At 44.0% G+C, this 18,437-nt stretch overlaps 1 protein-coding gene and 1 long non-coding RNA gene across 3 annotated transcripts in view; one reads left to right on the top strand and one right to left on the bottom strand.

Annotated features, from left to right (window-relative positions):
* The first annotated feature begins 4,291 nt into the window (after positions 1 to 4,291).
* CNOT6 (CCR4-NOT transcription complex subunit 6) overlaps positions 4,292 to 18,437 on the top strand; it is a 28,679-nt gene continuing 14,533 nt past the window's right edge. For both annotated transcript variants that reach the window (XM_052689464.1, XM_052689462.1), the window contains exon 1: positions 4,292 to 4,443. The gene's annotated coding sequence lies outside the window, so the exon portion shown is untranslated. The remainder of the gene's footprint in view (positions 4,444 to 18,437) is intronic.
* Positions 5,168 to 14,922, bottom strand: LOC128083891 (uncharacterized). Its single transcript, XR_008208242.1, has 3 exons — positions 14,714 to 14,922; positions 13,348 to 13,463; positions 5,168 to 8,359 (listed from the first exon to the last, which is right to left on the bottom strand). It is a non-coding gene; the product is annotated as an uncharacterized LOC128083891 (long non-coding RNA).

Here is an 18,437-nt window from a genome sequence, read left to right as displayed (position 1 = left end):
TTTCTTTTAATGTACTTAGAGCATTTTTGTTCAATAATGCATATTAATATAATACCTCAGGCTGCAAAGTCAAGTACCTACAAACTGTGCCATCCCAGCATTAAAATTCCTCAGTTTACTTCTGCTGTGGTTACGTGAGAGTTTTTGATCATCTTCTTGCATACAAGAGTTATGGAAGCTACGAAACTCCAGTCCACGCAGAGGAAAGCAGGAATTCCCTCAGTGCTTTTTGTATGGGGCTTTCACTGTGGTTTCAGTGCTCAATAAGTATCAAAGATTTATCTTTATTATCCAACTGTTACAGGCAACGCTCTTACATTCATTTGGTAGATGGTGAACAGGCCATAAAACCAAAGGCTGAAATCATTAAACATGCAATGATTTCAGACGTCCAATCTGAGAACCCTGAGATTGGAATTTTTCAGAGTACTTGTCATTTTAGGAATGCTCCACATTCAAAACAGTGATCCCATGACCTCACTAGCAATAGAAGCTGTTGTTCAATTCAGATCTGCCTCTCTACCCACATACTCTGAAAATACAGGTTGTAACTAAGTTCTGCCCTCCTGTTTGCGGTCCCTCTCTGCTTCTACTTTCTTCCTTGTTCTCTCTCCTGCTTTGCCATAGTTCTTCTCTGCTTCATTTCTCATCTGCTTATATTCCAGTAATATTACTTCTTCACATTTCCAGTGTACAGAAAGTAGAGGAGAGCACTGAAAATCTCCTTGTTCAACTCTTCTGTAACCACAGACACCAGAGCTTTCATAAGCCATGACAGCTCTGTGTTTGTTCTCTGTCATGATGTGGTGATGTCTTGCCAGTTCACTCATCATGTATGACCCATGAAGGATGAAGGATATGTATTCTAGCCTGAAGCACTTAGAAGTCAAACAAGCCTTAACCAAATCTGGTCATTTTAGCAAAGCAAGAAGTGCCCTAATGCTGCCACAGAGACAACTCCCTGCCACAGGCTTCACATCCTTCCGTCAGGGCACAAAGGCAACAGGTCCTCAAAACAGCTGCAAGTGTCATCAACACGGACAGAGCAGCACTCCCAGAACCATTCCAGACTGTCCCAGACAGAAGTGACAGGGAGGTGGCAGTGCTGGGAATCATTAAGCTACTCACAGCAAATGCTCTTAGCCCCAGTTTGGAAGGGTTATTGGATGCTCACTTTTGGGTACATATCGAAAACTGTATTTGGCCCAAAGGTGGCCACCTGAAGTTTGTTCCACAGTGCAAAAAAGCATTTTGTTTATAGGTAACGAATGCAAATTTAAACATACCATACTCTGAGCTTAACAGTGCAGATTAGTTTCTGCTCTGATTGTCTTTAATATCATCCTGAACTCAGGACAGCTACATATCATGCAACGAGCAGCTCACCATATGTAGGGAAACTCATGAGCAGGTAAAAGATTAATGGGAAGGAATCTCATCTGATTGATGAATCTGTGACCTTGAGCAACAAGAGCACTTGCAAAAAATCTATCCACTATGAGAAACAAAATAAAGAGAGGCTCATATTTCACTCTCAGATCTCATTAGGCACCCAGACCTGAAACACCGACACCAGCACAGACCATCTGCTCCAGTGTTTGCGTGGTTACAGGTCTGATAACACTTGCATAGACCAAAAGTTAATCACACGTACAGATGAGCACCAGCACTTCTGCACAGGAAATTCCGTGCAGCATAACAGTTTCTAAAAAAAAAAACAAAACCACATACATGTTTTTACTTCATTCTGTTGCTTCCATCCACACAAGCAAAGAGATGGTCCAAACAAAAGCTGAAACAATAGGCTGTTATTCTGGACTCTTGTTGGGCTTCTGCCATTGTTGTGTGGAGGTTCTTTCATACATAACCTGGTGCACAACCAATAAACATACAGACATTACAGTATACCAAAGAGCTTAGCTATGTGGTGATTACACCAGAGCAGAAAAGATAAAACACTTACCCATATCCTGGGCTCACTTACAAAACTCCAGCAGAGGGGATCCCCAGAAAAGATCCTTCTCCACTGGTACTCAGCTCTTAAATGGGTCTAAGAGAGGTGCAGCCAGGCTCCACCCCTTCCAGCAGCACAGATGAATTGCCTTCACCTGTGCTCCAATAGTTTATTGCTCACCTCAGGTGATCAATCAGAGGTTCAGGCCATGATTCAGCAGCTCCCATACACCTGTAAAGTTACCAGAGAGTTAAATAACTTGAAATTTGCCAAATGGCTGTGATCTGTGATGGTCTGATTTTTGGGTGGTGCTGTGCAGAGCCAGAAGTTGGACTTGATGATCTACACAGGTCCCTTCCAACTCAGGATGTGCTCTGATTCTACTGGTAGCTTCTATAATGGGCAATAATACTGAATTATTTTGTGATTGATTTAATTCATCTAATTTTTTTTTTTTTTTTTTTTTGCTTATGTTGATTATTTGAGAATCATTTGTATTTTTGCCATTTGCTTTCTGTTTGCAACAGCAAAGGCCCTCCCCAGTGTCTCTTTCCAAACGTACTGCAATTTTACCCCACCATCTGCCCTTGGGGCATAAAGTTTCCCGGTAACCATTTTTAAGGGACAAAACCACTTGATCTTCCTTTGCCAAAAAGCAATTCCTGGAAAATCCTGCAATGCACTCAAAGACTTTGCTACTGCTTTTGGAGAACCAGCTCTAGGCAAAATGATACAGTCTATTGAGGCCATATCTGACCTAGAAAGTATTAACTGAAGAATGTGAGGGACAGCTGGTTATTGGAAAGAACATGCATATAGCTCAGAGAATGACATGTAGAGCTGCTCTGCTCTGTTCTGAATGGCTGTTGGCTCTGCAGCCAGTCTGGCACTAGTGCACAGCCCACTTTACATCCAGTGACCAAGCCAGCTCAGGTATCTGACACAGCCACGGGGAGGTCGTTTGCCATCCGAGAGCATTTCAGATATATGATAGGATAAGGCTGAACAGAAATCTGAAGTACAGCATGATTGTTTCCCAAACCAAGTGCCAAAGGACTAACTAAGCCTTTCTAAGGAGGATGTTTTACGAGCAGGCTGGGTACGTGGCATGCTGGGGTTACATTTCAGAGCGCTGCTCATGTTGGATACTGCTCAGATGTTGGTGTTCCTCAGAAGCACAGCCTGGTTCAGCGCCTTTCACATTGTTAGTAGAGAATGCCTCATTGCACAACAAAGGAGAGTGCCATTCATTTCCAGCCACGTATCCATGTATACCAAAACAGATGAGGCTTCAACTCTTAGCTTTCCCATTCCAGAAACAGAGTTGTGATCTGTGCATAATAGTATCGCAGCATATCCCAACTTGGAAGGGATCCGCAAGGACCACTGAATCCAAATGCTGGCTCTACAAAGCACCACCCAAACCCAAATTCAATGACTCATAGCAGTGCCCCAGTGCTCCCTGAGCTCTGGCAGCTCAGGGCTGTGCCTGGGCAGCCTGTTCCATGCCCACCGCCCTCTGCTGAAGGACCTTTCACCTATCCTGAACTTCCCTTGAGGTTTTCTCTTTACTGTTCCTTTTGCTGAGGGGATGCTGCTGCACCACCAATGCTCGAACATTCCAACAGCATGTTGAGCATAATGAGAGGGAATTCTCTTCATTTTGAAGTTATTTACAATTTTATCTGACAGCACCTTCCTGCCACCCCCTAACATGGCCTCGTCCCTCATCCCACCGTGAGACCTTGCTGCACAGCAGCAGCACTAACAGCACTTACAGCCATCTTCACTTTCCCAAGTACCTCAGTATGTATCCATTAACCAGTTCAAATAACAAAAAAGAAGAGGAGAGGAGGGGAGTTCCAGTGGATGGAAGCTGGTGGCCAAATCACAGTGCAGGATGTGGGGCAAGGATCTGCTGTATTATGGATATAGGTGTGGAAAAGACTTCTGCTAAACGCACCATCTACTCCTGAGGCCGTGTACGGCAACTCTGAATCGCAATTACATGGAATTTAAAGTTCTCCAAAAAGACTTTAATTAGGCTCCCTGGCCTCGCACTGGGAACTGCTTTACAGCTGTACACCGCTCAGAGTTTTAGAAAAACGCCGCTGACCCGTCACTTTTATCCACTTTTCCGTCACCCCGACCCACCCTTCCCACCACACGCCTCCGTTTGGGGGACACGACGAACCCCAGCGCTCCCCTCAGCGCCCCCCTGCGGTCCGGCCCTGCGCAGTCGCGGAGAGGGGGCGGCCTCGGCGGGCGGGACGGAGGGAGGAGGAGGAGGAGGAGGAGGAGGAGGAGGGCCGGCCCGCCCGCAGCCGCCGCCACCACCACCGCCGCCGCCATGATGCTTGTTTGCTTTCAATGAGTGTGAGGAGGAGGCGGGGGGGAGCCGCTCTCCCGTCCGGCCCGCGGCAGGAAACAAAGAGCCAGGCAGGCGGCGGAGCGAGGGCGGCGGGGGGACGGGGATGCTGCAGCCACAGGTAGAGGGGCTCGGTGGGGGTGCGCCCGCCGCGCCTCGCCTCGAGGGGGGGCTCGTGCTCAGGGGGACGGGGAGCGGGGCTGCGGGGGTTAACGGGGGCGGGGGGTGCCGGGGGGAGGGGAGCGGCGTTATTATGGCGAGCGGCGTAGGGCGGGGGGGATCCTCCGCTTTGAGGGGGGGCTTAGAGTTCGGTGAGAGGAGGGGGGGCTGTTTTGTTGGGTGTCAGGGGCGGGCGGCGGGCGCTCCGGAGGCGGCCGCGCCGGGCTTGGGGCTGCGGGCGGGGGCCGGGGCTCGTCCTGCCGCCCATCCGCCGCCAGAGCGAACTGGCAGCTTCTCGCCGGGAATCGGGCTGCGTTCGCATCGGAGGGCAGTGAAGAGGAATAAGCGTAACGGCATCTGGAAGCACCAAGTTCTTTACATATACGTATACATGTATTTATATTTTTCCCCCAACTGTTTAAAAATAATTAAACAAAGGCAGAGAGGGAAATGACATCAATCTGATAATGGTCCAAAGCGCAGTTTTCCAGCCATCTCGTTTCCCTTCCTTCCTGAGCCCTCCGCTCGCCGAGGGACGGCGCTGCTGGGGCGGCGGGGCGAGGCCTGCGGCTGGCAGCGGGCGGCCCGCGGCCCTGCGAGCGGCCGGGCGAGGGGAGAACCGCCCCGAGCGCTCGGCGCGTGATTGGCAGCGCCGGCGGCCAATGGGGGCGGGAGGGGGGCGGGGCTTGCGCTGACATGTGGGGCGGGGGGACGCGCACCTGAGGGGGTAAACAGGGGAATTGGGACGGCGCTTCCTCGGGTGCGGGGTGGGGAAGGCGAGGGGTTGTGGAGCTTGTGAGCGGGCACGTGTGTGAGCGCACGCTTGTGTGCGCCCCTGGAGCGCGGAGAAGTGGGTCAGCGGGGCCTGTGTGCCTGCAGGGAGCTGTGTGGCTCAGGGCTTTGTGGGGCCTGTAAGCCAGGATCCCAGGGGGCTTTAGGAGAGTCTGCGTCTGCACATCTGTCTCTGTCTTGGTGTGAGCACGGTGTGAGCACGGTGTATCTTGACAACTCTTCCACGAAAATTAAAAATTCGTATCAGCCTTGCTCTGCGTTCTGTAGTATGAAAGTACAACCATAACAAATACAGTCAAACTGGTTTGTTGTTTTCCTTTCACCCCCACCCCCATCTCTTTCTAATGTCTATCTCCACAAGTGCATAGAGACAGAGCACTGGAACAGGCAGCACAGAGAGGAGGTGTAGTGTTCTTCTCTGGAGATATTCAAGACCTGTCTGGACACTTTCCTATGCAACCAACTGCAGGGAACATGTTAGGAGGGGATCTCCAGAGGTCCCTTCCAACCCCAACAGTTCTCTGACAGTAACTCGTGCTGTAATTCTGCAGGCAGGTATTTGCTTTATAAGCAGAGTTGCAGATCTCCAGGATTTTTTGTTTGTTTGTTTGTTTGTTTGTTTATTTGTTTGATTGGTTGTTTTCTGGGGTTTATTTTCTTAATCTAGCTCTCACCACAATGGGTAACAAATTCAAAATTCAAGGGATTAAGGAGTACCTGAAGTATGTGTCTGGCTTAAATACAGAGATGTGCAAGTGTTGACTGGTAATTGTATTGTATCTTGCATTTTTTTCATTTTAGAGCAGGTCTCACAATTGGGAATTTATCAGCATTTCCACTGGGGTAATTTTACAGGATTATCCGCCCTCTGTTCTTCCTGCTGGTTCATCTGGACTCTGTGGAGTGTGCTGCTAGCCATGAAGCCTTCTGTGGGGGTTTGTTCATGCTATTACTGACATGGAGCCCTTCGCATTCGGATTAACTCTTTACTCACTTTTCATCTGAATCGTGTGGATCAGTCTGTTTATAAAAAGGACACTACCATGCATCCCTTTTCTGTTTGCATTTTGAAGTTGAACTCTCAATACAGACATAATGAGTTCAAGCTGTTTACTTCGCTTGAATTTTAGAGGAAGAACTGAAATATAGAGATAGATGAGACTATAATACTGCAAGGGCAGGTAAATGCTTTTGAAATTTCATATAAGTCTTGAAAGCGTGTCATAAAAGGCTACAAATTGAGTGAGCGTTGTACTCATCAAGGTAAAAATTACTAAGATCGGGCAGTACTGGATATTAGGAAGACTTATTCTTCTAAGCAAGTGCAACGTTTATGATGGAAAACACTCTTTAAAATGGGTGGAATACTCCTAAGATAAAGCAAACTGAAAATGCTTTCCCAACTCACCAACAAAGCATCCATTTTTTAAAGTGTGGCAGTGTAAATAAAAGCAATCTTGTTAAACTACCACTAAAAAGCTCAGTATGCTTGTTTGTAGTGCAGTGTGTTGTTATTTCGATTGCCACCATGCCTAGAAGGCTGGGTGGTGAACCAGAATTCCTCATGCCAGTTGTGCAGCACCTGCTGCAACAGAGACTGCAGCCTCCTGCTTCTGTTTGCTAGCAGGCTGCAAAGGTCTAAAATTAGCCCTGTGTTTTGTCGTGTAATTGTGTGTATGTTGGTATATGTAGAGCTTGTAACGTGCCATCCCTGGCCCAAATGGGGCCACATGAAGTGAAGGTTATACGCAGACTGTATATTTATGAATGAAGGTTATGTGCAGGCTATGACTTCATGAATGAAGGTGCCATTCAGTCTTCAGAACTGAAATATAGAAGGCACGTCACTTACACTTTGGGTTGTTTTTTTTGCTAGGAGCAAAGTGTAGCATTCAAAAGTAATAGTGATGTATGATAGGCTTGAAAAAGTGCCCTCTACCTTAAAACCCCGTGATAAAGATCTCAACAGATCCTACCTCTGGATTTTAGTCCTAGTTGCACGATGCATATGTTGACCTTTGCTCCGTTGCATACAAAAGCTTCATACATAAAGTAACCCAACTGAATCACTGCAGGGCTTTATCCATTTTGTATTCCCCCTTCAGTGCTGGTGTTTCACACTTGGAGCTGTGATTATTCTACAGTTACCATGCAAGATTACTAATGTTGTATTAAGCCATGTAATTTGTGTTCTCATGTTGAAATTAGGTTGTAGGAGTCCACTCAACAAAAAAGCTTGGCATGAGCTTGGGGACCTGTGCTCACATTTTCTGCATTGAGTGATTTCTGCAGGTGGAGCCTTAAAGAATACAAATGCCTAGGCAGGTCCCATAGCAAAAGCAGTTAAAATGCTTAACATGTCCTTTTGAGCTACTAATTACACTTCCAAGATGGTGCTTATTTAAAAAAAAGAAAAAAAAGTTGGCAACAACTCAATTTTCCCTATTGTAAGAGTGCACCAGGAATCCTGTTTTTAATGCCTCACAGAGCTCTTTTTAGCAAAGAAATTGAGGAGGGCCTAGGAGCAGAAATCATATGCATACTTGTTTATCTGAGAAATAAAATGCTTGTTAGGATCGTGGTTTGTGCTGTACTGGAGCTCTCAAGGAAGAGGGTTTTGTTTTTCTTGAAGGTGGGAAACATATTAAGTGTTTTACTGAGGCTGCTGTGCAGACATTGCGATTGTAGCTGCAGTGTTCTGGTTCTCTTGTGTGTCTTAGTTATGTTCCTGATCTGCAAGCTTTACTCAGCAAGTTAAGCTGCTTCTTACCTTAAGCCCGTCTGAAGGCTGTGGCCATGTCTAGGACGTGCCACAATAGGAACATCAGTTGTGTTGTTAGGGGACAGCCACCCACCCTGCTTAAGGGACTGAAGGAATAGTTTCTATACTGCATGTTACAAATTACCTGTGTAGTTTACTGCTGGAGATATTTTGTGGTGTATTAAGAGTGCAGCGTGGATCACACAGGTTAAATGGAGCTCCACAAAAGCATTGCTCTGTTTAGATCAGTTTGCAGGTCAGGGATCAGAAAATGGCCTGTGCTTCACAGACAGCTCCTTCCATGCGGAACTCCCTGAAATGACATCTGCAAAGACACCAAGGCATGAAACTGAACTAAAGCAAAACTAGGTTTGCACCCTTACAACCTGATCCGTATCACTTGTGAGGACGTGAGCCTGTACCATAAGTGACTAAATAATGAAACATACTGAAATGTTTTATGCTGAACTTCCACCATTAATACTTTTTAATCTGTTTTTAAAGAGTCTTAACAGTTGTCCACCCAACAGAAGAGCTTTGCCCGTCAAAACAAAAGTACTCTGGAATCAAGGAGAGGAATTTCAGTGCTGCCTTAATTACAGCCTGTCTGTACATAGATTCCTGAGTATTCTCAGCGACAAGAGCATTGGAATAAGTGATCTGCGAAGAATAATTAAAACTAAAAAGGGGTTTTTGCTGATGGACATCTTAAGACATGCAAGTCTGGAGATGAGAGAGCTGGCCTTACGATAACTACCTGCCACAGGACAGGTCTTTCCCACATGGAGCAGCCCTGTTGCCTTCTGCTGCTACTGCTGTTCCAGTAGAAGTAAGAAAGTAGCTGAAGACAATTCTCCAGTGACAGAACTGAGAAAACTGCTGCTCTGGTTGGTCATTGCAAGCTGCATCTGTACTGCCATCTCTGAAGCAGCACTGGAAACCAACTAGTGGCATGACCGACAGAAGGATTTATTTTAAACCACTGCCACCCTCATAGCTGGGTATTGCTGCTGCTCCAGCACAGCTGAGAGGGGGCGCAACGGGGGACAGGAAAGAAACCTCCAGTGGGTTTTGCTGCATGACAGAGGGGTTGTGAAACAACGTCTGCAGGCTTGTTGGTCTAAACTGAAGACAGTTTGAGAATAGTTCATCTTTTTCTATCAGGATGTGGCTAGATGGGAGAGGAAGAGCTGTAGAAGTGAGTGTCGTAATGTGCTGAACTGGAGTTCAGCAGCTCTAATATTTACAAGCATTTAAATGTCTTCCTAAAAATAATTTCTAGATAAAACATTTTGGAACTTGATACTGAGATCTGTTGTCCTTCAGATATAAAGCAGGAAGGCTGGAAATGAGCTCATGTCCAAATCTCATTTAAAATAATTAGGTTGTCTTTGACTCCAAGTCCTACTGCAAGGCTAAGAGAATAATGTGGGTGAAAACAGGAAGTCAGCATGCACAAAGCAGCAGAGACATGGAAATTATTCTGCAGATGTATGAAAGAAAACATGGTAAGGAACCTTACGGTATACAGGGCAGTATTTGAAATAGCTTACAAACACAGACAAAGAGAAATTGCCATATTTCAAACAAAAATAGTTTTTCATACGATGGAGAATTGTCACATAGGATTGTCTGGACACAATGGGTGGAATAAGGATTTGTATTTGTTGGCATCTTGGTAAGACCATTCTTCAACCACCTTCAGAAAGGCTGACCTCACCTGCTTTGGAGCCCTTGGTCTTAGCACTGATTTGCATTTTTTTAAAACTCAGAACATGAGGCTTTGGGATGGAACTCTTCCATTCAAAGTTGATGTCTTACGTTCCATCTTACTTGTACGGTATATAATATGCAATTAAAATGAATTCTTAAAGTAATTAGTAAACCCGACTGGTCTTTTAATGTAGTGGCATTTCAGAATACACTAAAATAGAAGATAAAACATTCGGAACGTTGCCTAGCATTCATTAGCTAGCCAAAGTGTTTCTGGGGATATCAGTTCAAGGTCAGGCTTTGCTTTGCAATTTAGTTTTGCACTAATGTTTGTTTTGTATACAGCAGCCTTCTACTATAGGCATAATTATTTATAATTGCTGATAATTAAGAACTGTGCTAACCATTTGGACTCTGTACTACACTTAGAACATTTGGAAGTAGTATTTCTAATCATTAGATGTTTTGCAGTCTAAGGGGTGGGAAATTAGTTATCAAAATCTAGCTGAAGTTTTATCAAGTAGATCTGTCTAAAAGATAGAGCAATCAAGAACCTCTGGGCTGAAACATGCCTTTCATACTCTGTGTTACACTTCTTTTTTGAGCCTAAACTGATCTTTATAGCAACTGAATGTGGAAGTGAGAATTGCTGCGTTGCACTACTGAACCTATAGTAGATGTTGTCACTCCTCTAGGCTCTGAGGGTTACCTGTACTCCATTAGAATATTGTGCTTCAGGTTGCCTGTCTGCTGGGAAATCATGATTGCCAGTGGAGTGCAGGGGTGGCAGGGCTGGGGAGGGGAGCTGTGGGTCTGGAGAGCAGCAGCCTTGCTGCCCCTGCCATGCACCTCAGCACCAAGCAACTCATGTTCCTATAAACGCAGAGTGAAGGAGGACAAAGAAACCTTTATTACATTTTAAGTACCTGAAGGTTAAAATTTAATAATGTGCTCATTTTAAAAAATATGCATTGACTTATTTTTAGACTTAATGAAATGGAGCCTGAACTGGTTAGGTACTACAGCTCTGTGGTCTGATCAGGCCTTCAGGATTGGAAAATAGCAAACACACCCTGCAACTTTGTGACTCGGCTGATAGAAACCAAGATGCTTTGTTCCCCCCCCCCTTAAAAAACAAAATTCCAGGGAGTTTGACTCCCATTCAACTCCAGTTAGAGTAATTCTGCAAAGCTCTTCATTTCCATATAGATTTTGTGAAAGAACACTAAGGCACATGTCAGCCTCCAAGTTTTCTGTAGTACAGCTTATTTGCTGCACGTATGCAAAACCAAGTAACTTCACCTGATTACCTGTATTACAGATACTCACTCAAGCAGCATATGTTGACTTAATCAGTACCTTACACATAACTGTGAGGCACGCTCACGTACCTTCATGGTATGTAAGCCTGCAGAAGAGGAAGGGTTCCTTATTGCCTTGTATTGGCAGCCAGGTAGAACTCTGGTTTTGGAGCTCTTCAAAATATGATGAGGCAGCATTACTTCCCTGATGGAGCCATTAAATGTTAATACACTAACAGCCCCTGAAGCATCATCCCACTGAGCGAAGCAGCACTTGAAGTGAATCAATTGGCTTTGTGTTGGGTACTCAACATCTTTTTTCCTCCCCTTTCTTGATTTAGATTATTCCAGCATTAAGCCATCAGTGGGTTAAAGGAGTCTTTGACATTTTCCCACACATTAGAGACGAATCTCTTGGGGGTGCGGGTGTGTTCCAGGGCTCACATGTGCTGCTCCCCCATGCCAGCAGCGCTAACGTGCCATCATCCTCACTCCAGGGAGAAGAAAATGTAAATCCCAGGGTGTATTCTGAGAACTCCTCATTACTGTTTAGCAAGTTCCCTGATCAGTGATTTTTTCCCCCCCCCAGTTTTATGTTTTCAATGCTATATACCTAAAAACCCTACTCAAATATCTTCTATAAAATGCCAAGAATGCTTACTCTGTTCAACAAATGCATGTTTACACAGACTTTCCTCCTCCCTGTATTCAAGTCTTACATAAATATTAAGTGTTCTCATAGAGCTCTTTTATGTGTATTTCAATAGAGCAATCATATTCACTCAGTATTAAATGTAAGGTTGCATTGCAATAGATAGGCAAGTCCTCAAACTCCTGAGTATTCAACATGAAAATATTTGTGGTGTTCTGATGGGCTTTAGTCTGTTTTCTTCCTCACTGGAGAAAACATTTCTGCACTTTGGTGTATCTGTTTGCATAGTTATGCTTTGTAGCAAGATAGAAGCAGAAGCAGTATTACATAGCAGGGTGCAAATTGGCTTTGTGTGAAGCTGTGAGTGGTTGGGAAATCCAGATATGTACCACATTGAAGCTTTTTTTTAACATCATGTATCTGAACTATAAGACTGTATAAGTTTAAAATGATTTGTAGGTATATCAAGAATTAAAGAACTAAATGCCTTTCTCTGTACAAGTTCTGTGGGGTGTGCATGCAGGTATATTTGTGTCCCAAATTTGGAATAAGAATTTAGCTAAAGTACATTGAATTTGCCTCACGTGGCACTTGAGGTCCAGCTGGGATACACTGGGCATGTTTGCTTCTTTCCCCTCCCTCACTGCCACATCTTGCCTACAACTACTTCTTCCATTATTTTCCAGGATTAATGCCATTAACTAGTTTGTTGTCCATACATGGTATGGACTGAGGGTAAATCCAGGTATTGCCTCAACTCATCCAGTCAAGAGTGTGTGAAGCTGTGCCATAAACCTGCTCAAGCTTCTGTTGTTTTCTGTAGGGAAACAGGTGTTGCACCTCGTCATCCCAGCCACGACAGCAGCCATGTGCACAGGGCTGTTCCTTCATTTGCCTGTACTTCAGGCAGAAACATAGTTCAATTCCCATAGAAATCATCACTTACTAAGTAAAAGGCCAATGCTGAAGGGAACATGAAAGCAATAAACTTAATTCTCTTTGAGCAAACACCTCCTTAAAGAGCAGTTAGTGCTTTGTGGGAAATGCACAAAGCGAGTGTACTTGAAAGAACAAGCTTAGTAAACTTTAGGTTTTATAGTGACCATAGGAATACAGTGTTATAAAATTAGCTTAACTTCCCCCCTCCCACAGTGGAGTAGGCATCTTTTAGCTGCATTTCTGTTGTTCCTTCTCTTTAAAAAGAGATCATTAATTACAGTTCAAAGCAATAGTTTCTGTTCTCCCTAATAAAGCTCAGTAGAAGAGATATTAACCCTTCATTCACAGGCTAACATTTTTGATTTGTCTATACATAAGGACTAGTATAGTTTTGTTATCTAAAAAGCGTTGTACTTTGACTTCATGTAGGATTTTAGACTTTGTTCAATGTTACTATTTAACTAATGCCTAGATGATGGCAGGTGGAAGCAAGATTTTGCTTCCTGCTGAGCAAGAGAAAATTTTAGGTATGGCCAGAGAAACAATGACATTGTTGTTTGGATTTCAGTCTGTGGAAGAGCTGTGCTGCAAATACACACTTAAATTACTACTATGAGGCAGGAAATTGAACTCCCAAACACATTCCTTCTTTTTTCCTCCCACCCTCTTTTGGCCAGTGAACATCTCTTACCCAGCTCATCTCCTTACCAGAGAAGGATCAGTGTTGATGCAAGAGTGAAGAGGAAACAGTGCTGAGGAGGGAGGAACCACAGGAGGACCAGCTTAGTTCTGCATAGCATGAAGTAAAACCACGAGGCAAGCAGCTGGGGGTGAGGAGAATCCCAGATTAACTTTGAGTTCAAGGCTCATCAGGCAGTGCCAGAATCACTAATTTGTGGGGAAAACCTTTGGATCTGATTTTTGAGTAAAGTTTTGGATTACATGAAGAAGCTTCAAGGTTAAAGGCACAAAATTACAAAGGAGTGATCTGCTATGAACATCCACTGTTAGAGTTTGGAGAGGGGGGGGAAAAGAAGGCCTCACAGGTTATAAACATCTCATTAGATTTTTGATTGACTGACTGGTTTTACTGTCTAATAAACATAGTTTTAGTACTTCAGCCTCTCCTATTGCTTTCAATAGATGCAGTGTGTGTCTACTGCACTGGCAAAAGGAAAACACTTCAGTTACCTGCTTACTTCCAACCTTATTAGACTTTGATTTCTATAGTTTATTCACAGTTTTGACATAAAAAGAAACAAGTTTCATTATGCACTCAATCAGATGTGGTTTTACTTTTACTTCTCCTTTCCAGAAGCTTTTTGGTCTACATCAGCTTTAGCATTCTCAAGGAATGGAGAAAAGGAAGTTCTCAGCACATATCAAAGAGTTTCAGAAGCAGATTCCTGCTGCTTCAGCCTAGCATGTTGGAATTTCTAAGGGTACTCACATATTTGTGAGTAGGCTTTGCAGAGACTCTTTCATATATGCTGCAGTAGTTCTTTCAGAATAATGGATTCAGTCAGAGGAAGTTGAAATGGTATTTGAGTATTAACTTACACTGCTTTCATTGGTTCAGTGTTTTATATAGAGCTTTAGAATAAAAATTTCCTTTGCCTGGTTTAATGTCTGCTATGGAAGAAGTTAAGACTTCTAGAAAATACTTTATGAGGAACTTAACACTCATAGTAAACTTAATACTTGAAGGGTGGATAGTAGATTTGGCTTACAGGAGCTGCCTAAAGCATTTAGCTTTGAAAAAGAAGTCATTTATCTGTGGTGTTTTGGATGTAAACCTGTAGCTTTTTGTTCTCTTTATTAAGAAGAAAAGCTTTACCTCAGTTAAATCATACTTTATGCCATTTTCTAATTCCATAAAACTAGCAAAAGGGAAAGACAGGAGGAAGAAAAAGCCATCCTCTTCCCTACTTTGTCACTCAGAGCAGTTCTCCCACACTATCACCCCTCTAGTTCAGAGGCATTATTCAGCGATACCTTCTGGAGTTGTTTGGATCATTAGCTGCCCCATAGCCCAGTTTCCACCTTTTATTTTGCTCTAACATAGGAGACTTACCGTGCCCTGGGGCTGTGGTCTTTTCTCATCCTTCCATGGAGAGCAGTGCAGCAGAAACAGCTTGGCCCTTAGACAGCTCTTCCTTTTTAGGCCACTAACTTTCCCTAAGCCTGCACACCCAGTAGTGCTGGTGCTTTGGCTATAAATGCTCTTCGGCAGCAGAGCAGCCCCTGCTTAATGGAGCAGCACACCCACTCACACAGCTGCTGGTGATCACAACTCTTTTCCAGGACAGTTCTCTAGAACAGCTAGCCTGGCTCTTAATCACCTGACTGCACTCATTGCTTTAACCTGGAGAGTTGGGCAGCAACTGGCACAGGTGCAACTCAGCCCTATGGGAATTTGGTTTGTCTCTAGTGATCTTGAGAGAAGCCCAAATCAGCACTCCATCATCCGTTTGTTGCATTAGTCACCACTGTCAGCACTCCTAACAGTTTGGCCTCCCTTGACTTGGCAATCTTCAGTATTTTTCTTCCCTTTGTTTCTCTTTTTGCTCTCTTTCTCTCAGAGCCATTCATGCAAACAAAGGCTTAAAATTGTGTCTGTGTTGAAGGTTCCCGATCTGATTTCCTGTGTCAGATAGAGCTTTTTGCTCTTGACATCATCAGCCTGGTTTAGCTCAGCTCCTGTATGGTTAGGAGTGTTAATTCTGCATTGGGATTGAGTGACTGGGGTAGGAGTGGGCAGCTGTCCTCCTCGTCAACTCTCAAGCAATTTTGTGTTTCAGCTTTTAAATTTAGTTCTAACAACTGGTACAACATAGTAAACAATTTAATTTGCTTTTAAACATCATTACATGCCCTTCACTGCATGAATTTTGGTTGCGTGGAATGCATTCTGTTGTCTGTGTCCTATCGTTGTTGGTAAACCATTTCTCCCTTGCCAACCAAGTGGAGTGTGTAACAGCTGAATATTCAGTGGTGCTTTCCCCAGTCTGCTGGTGCAACTGAAAATTACAGGTGGTGTAAGCTCTTTTGAAAATGAGATGTAAATGATCGCTGTGTTAAGCTACATTATTAGAGCTGCACTTATCAAAGGCTTTAAGGATGTCCAGCACCGTTTTTATGCCTCTTAAAATTGCTTTAGTCTGACAAAACCGTATCCCTTCATCTGACGTTTACCTCAGCAGGTTCTAAATTTGGAATGGGGGAGGTGGAGAAAGAAGAGGAAACAGTGATTTGCAGAAAGCAGTGATTTATCCAACTACTCCCTGCTGTGCAGTTTTGAAATTTAGTTCAAGATACCACATCTGTGTTCTTTGGTGGCCAGCATGACCCACATTTACTCTGGCTGTCAGGGCCTGGGAAATCTTCAGCTCTACCCCATGAATGAAGGTGCACAAAGATCTCGTGGGGTGCCTTCCCACGTCAGTGCTGCACCTCAGAGCCAGCACTGCTCCTTGAGCAAGGCTGCCCAGTCTGCACTTACTGCTTTTTCTGCTGTGGGGTGATCCTACGCTTAGGCTTTGCACTTTGAAATGCAGCAGTGGGAAAGGGAAATCTGTCAAACAGGAATGCTGAGAACGGGTCAGATGGTGACACTGGCAGGACGGGCTCACTGATAGCCTGTGTTAAAACCTGCAGTTGTTAAATCTCATCAGTCGTGTTACTGTGCATTAACAAAACCCACTGGAAAAGTATGTCATCCTCTTTTGGTAGCAGGGAGGCCATGTAGCGCTGGTACCAGCAAGTCTGTTAATTAGTGCATGTGATTGACTGTGCTCTGGGGAGCATTCGCATTTCCGTACTGAATGAGATTTCTGTCTCTAGTACTACCTGCTTTCGTTTTTAGAAAGTGGAGCACGTTTATTAAGTGCAGGAGATGCAGGAAGAGAATGCATCAGAGGAGTGAAGGAGGGGAATGCTGCCTGGAAAGGCACGGCGGCAGCACTCTGTGGTGACAGCCTTTGTGAAAGCCGTGCTCATTTGTAGCAGTTTCAGAGGAGATGCTGTATGTATTGTTTTGCCATCTAGGATTGCACTCATTAAATAGCTACTACAAGGTAAAGTTACATTTTTACCTTTCTGGTGATTTTCAGTTGAGTCTTACCTATTTTAATTAGCTTAGTTTAAAAGCGTAACACTTAATGATTTTAGCATCCTCAGATCTCAGGTATGGCCATTCTATAAGGAACCCATCCCAGCTGCTATTTATAATCTCAGAGCTTTGCCCAGAATTCACTTCTTAAAGAGGAATTTCTTTTCTCTGGGTGGAGCTGATTCTGCCCAGCAGTGGGAGTGGGAAAGGGAAGAGGTGTGAATCAGTAGAAGAGCTGTTGCATTACAGTAAGCAGTTGGCACTAGATAACTTTTGTTTTAATGAAGTCACGTAATCAGCTGTATTTTGTTTTTTAATGTATGTAGTAAATAACTTCCATTAAATAAATGGCAAGTAGGTCTGGCTGGTGGCCTTGTGAGGATTATTGTTAATGCTCCAGTGAGGTGCAGTGCTTTTCTGATGTACTCAGTTTGCCCAGGGCTGAAGAAAAGACTCGATAGAAAGCCTTGCTAGGTGTGATAACTGGGTGTTATCAGGGTGTCAGCTTCTCTGCATTGCTCTTATGTGTTTTGCTCTAGTAATTGTATCGCTTTGCTTCTAACATATTTGTAAATATGTTTTGAGTGACTGATGTTCAACTTATTGCGCATAAATCACTTCCGTGGTTCATGGCTTGTGCTTCTTGGTGTGGATACTTCAATGTAAGATGGGGAACTTTGCCATGAAAGCTCTTATGTATACATGGACCTGTGTAATAGCGTGTTTTGATTTGTGGTAAAAATGATGTATGTTGGGAGTCCTTTGTTACCTTAAAACATGCAACTAATGGGTAAGCTAATACAGTATTTATATAAATCAAGGTAAGTTTAAGCTGTTTTCCCTTTTCAACTGACCGAATCCCAAATATATTATTTGTGAGGTGGAAAGAAAGCAGTACTGCCTTTTTCTCATTCCTTCTCTGTGCACGGAGGTGGTACTGGTCTGCTGCCATACAGGAATGCTGGAGGGAGGGCTCTGCCTAGAGGAATTTTTGGCAGTTCTCTTCCACTGTCCAGGCTGGACTGTGGTAATGAAGAAGCACTGACCAGAAATGTTTCTGAGTTTCTTATCAGGAACGATGAGGAAGAGAGTGAGAGAAGTTCAGATCAGTTAGATGCTTAACGGTAAAACTTAAGAAACTAATCAGAATCTCTACGTTAGAAATAATGTTTTTAGACTCAGAAGAGTAGGCTAAGGCTTGGATTGCAGTGCTGTTGTTCTGCAGACTTGAAGAATTGAGGATCCTTTTAGAAACATTCTTTTCTTGGTTACTGAATTTGTGTCATGAGTTGAGAATTGCAGTAAGCCTGGAAGTGATGGGTAGACAAGAATAGTAGCAAACATTTTCTGTAGTTTGTGCGAGGGGGAATGTGGTGGTGGTGATCAATTTCTGAAGTCTCGTTGTTAAAGAATTTGGATATGGTTGTTATTCTAAGCAGCTTTCTGACCAGCTAGGAGAATGGAAAGTCTAAAAGTTTCTTTGTCTAGCTGTGGTTGCTGGAGGTTTTGCTTCTGTAGGCCAGTGGCGAAGGAGACTGCAGTGTGATGGGGTGTTTGCAGAGCAGCACAGGGGTGTACTCATGAGGGGTGTCAGGATGGAATGTTTGTATTGCATTACAGACATGGTTAAATTACTGGGGGCTGGGGTTGGATCTTTGTCATTCTAGTATAGACTTATAGATAGATG

The sequence above is a fragment of the Tympanuchus pallidicinctus genome, unplaced genomic scaffold (assembly GCF_026119805.1).
Source record: "Tympanuchus pallidicinctus isolate F22 unplaced genomic scaffold, pur_lepc_1.0 scaffold25, whole genome shotgun sequence".
Taxonomy (NCBI): Eukaryota; Metazoa; Chordata; class Aves; order Galliformes; family Phasianidae; genus Tympanuchus; species Tympanuchus pallidicinctus.
This window is presented reverse-complemented; position numbering and strand designations above follow the sequence as displayed.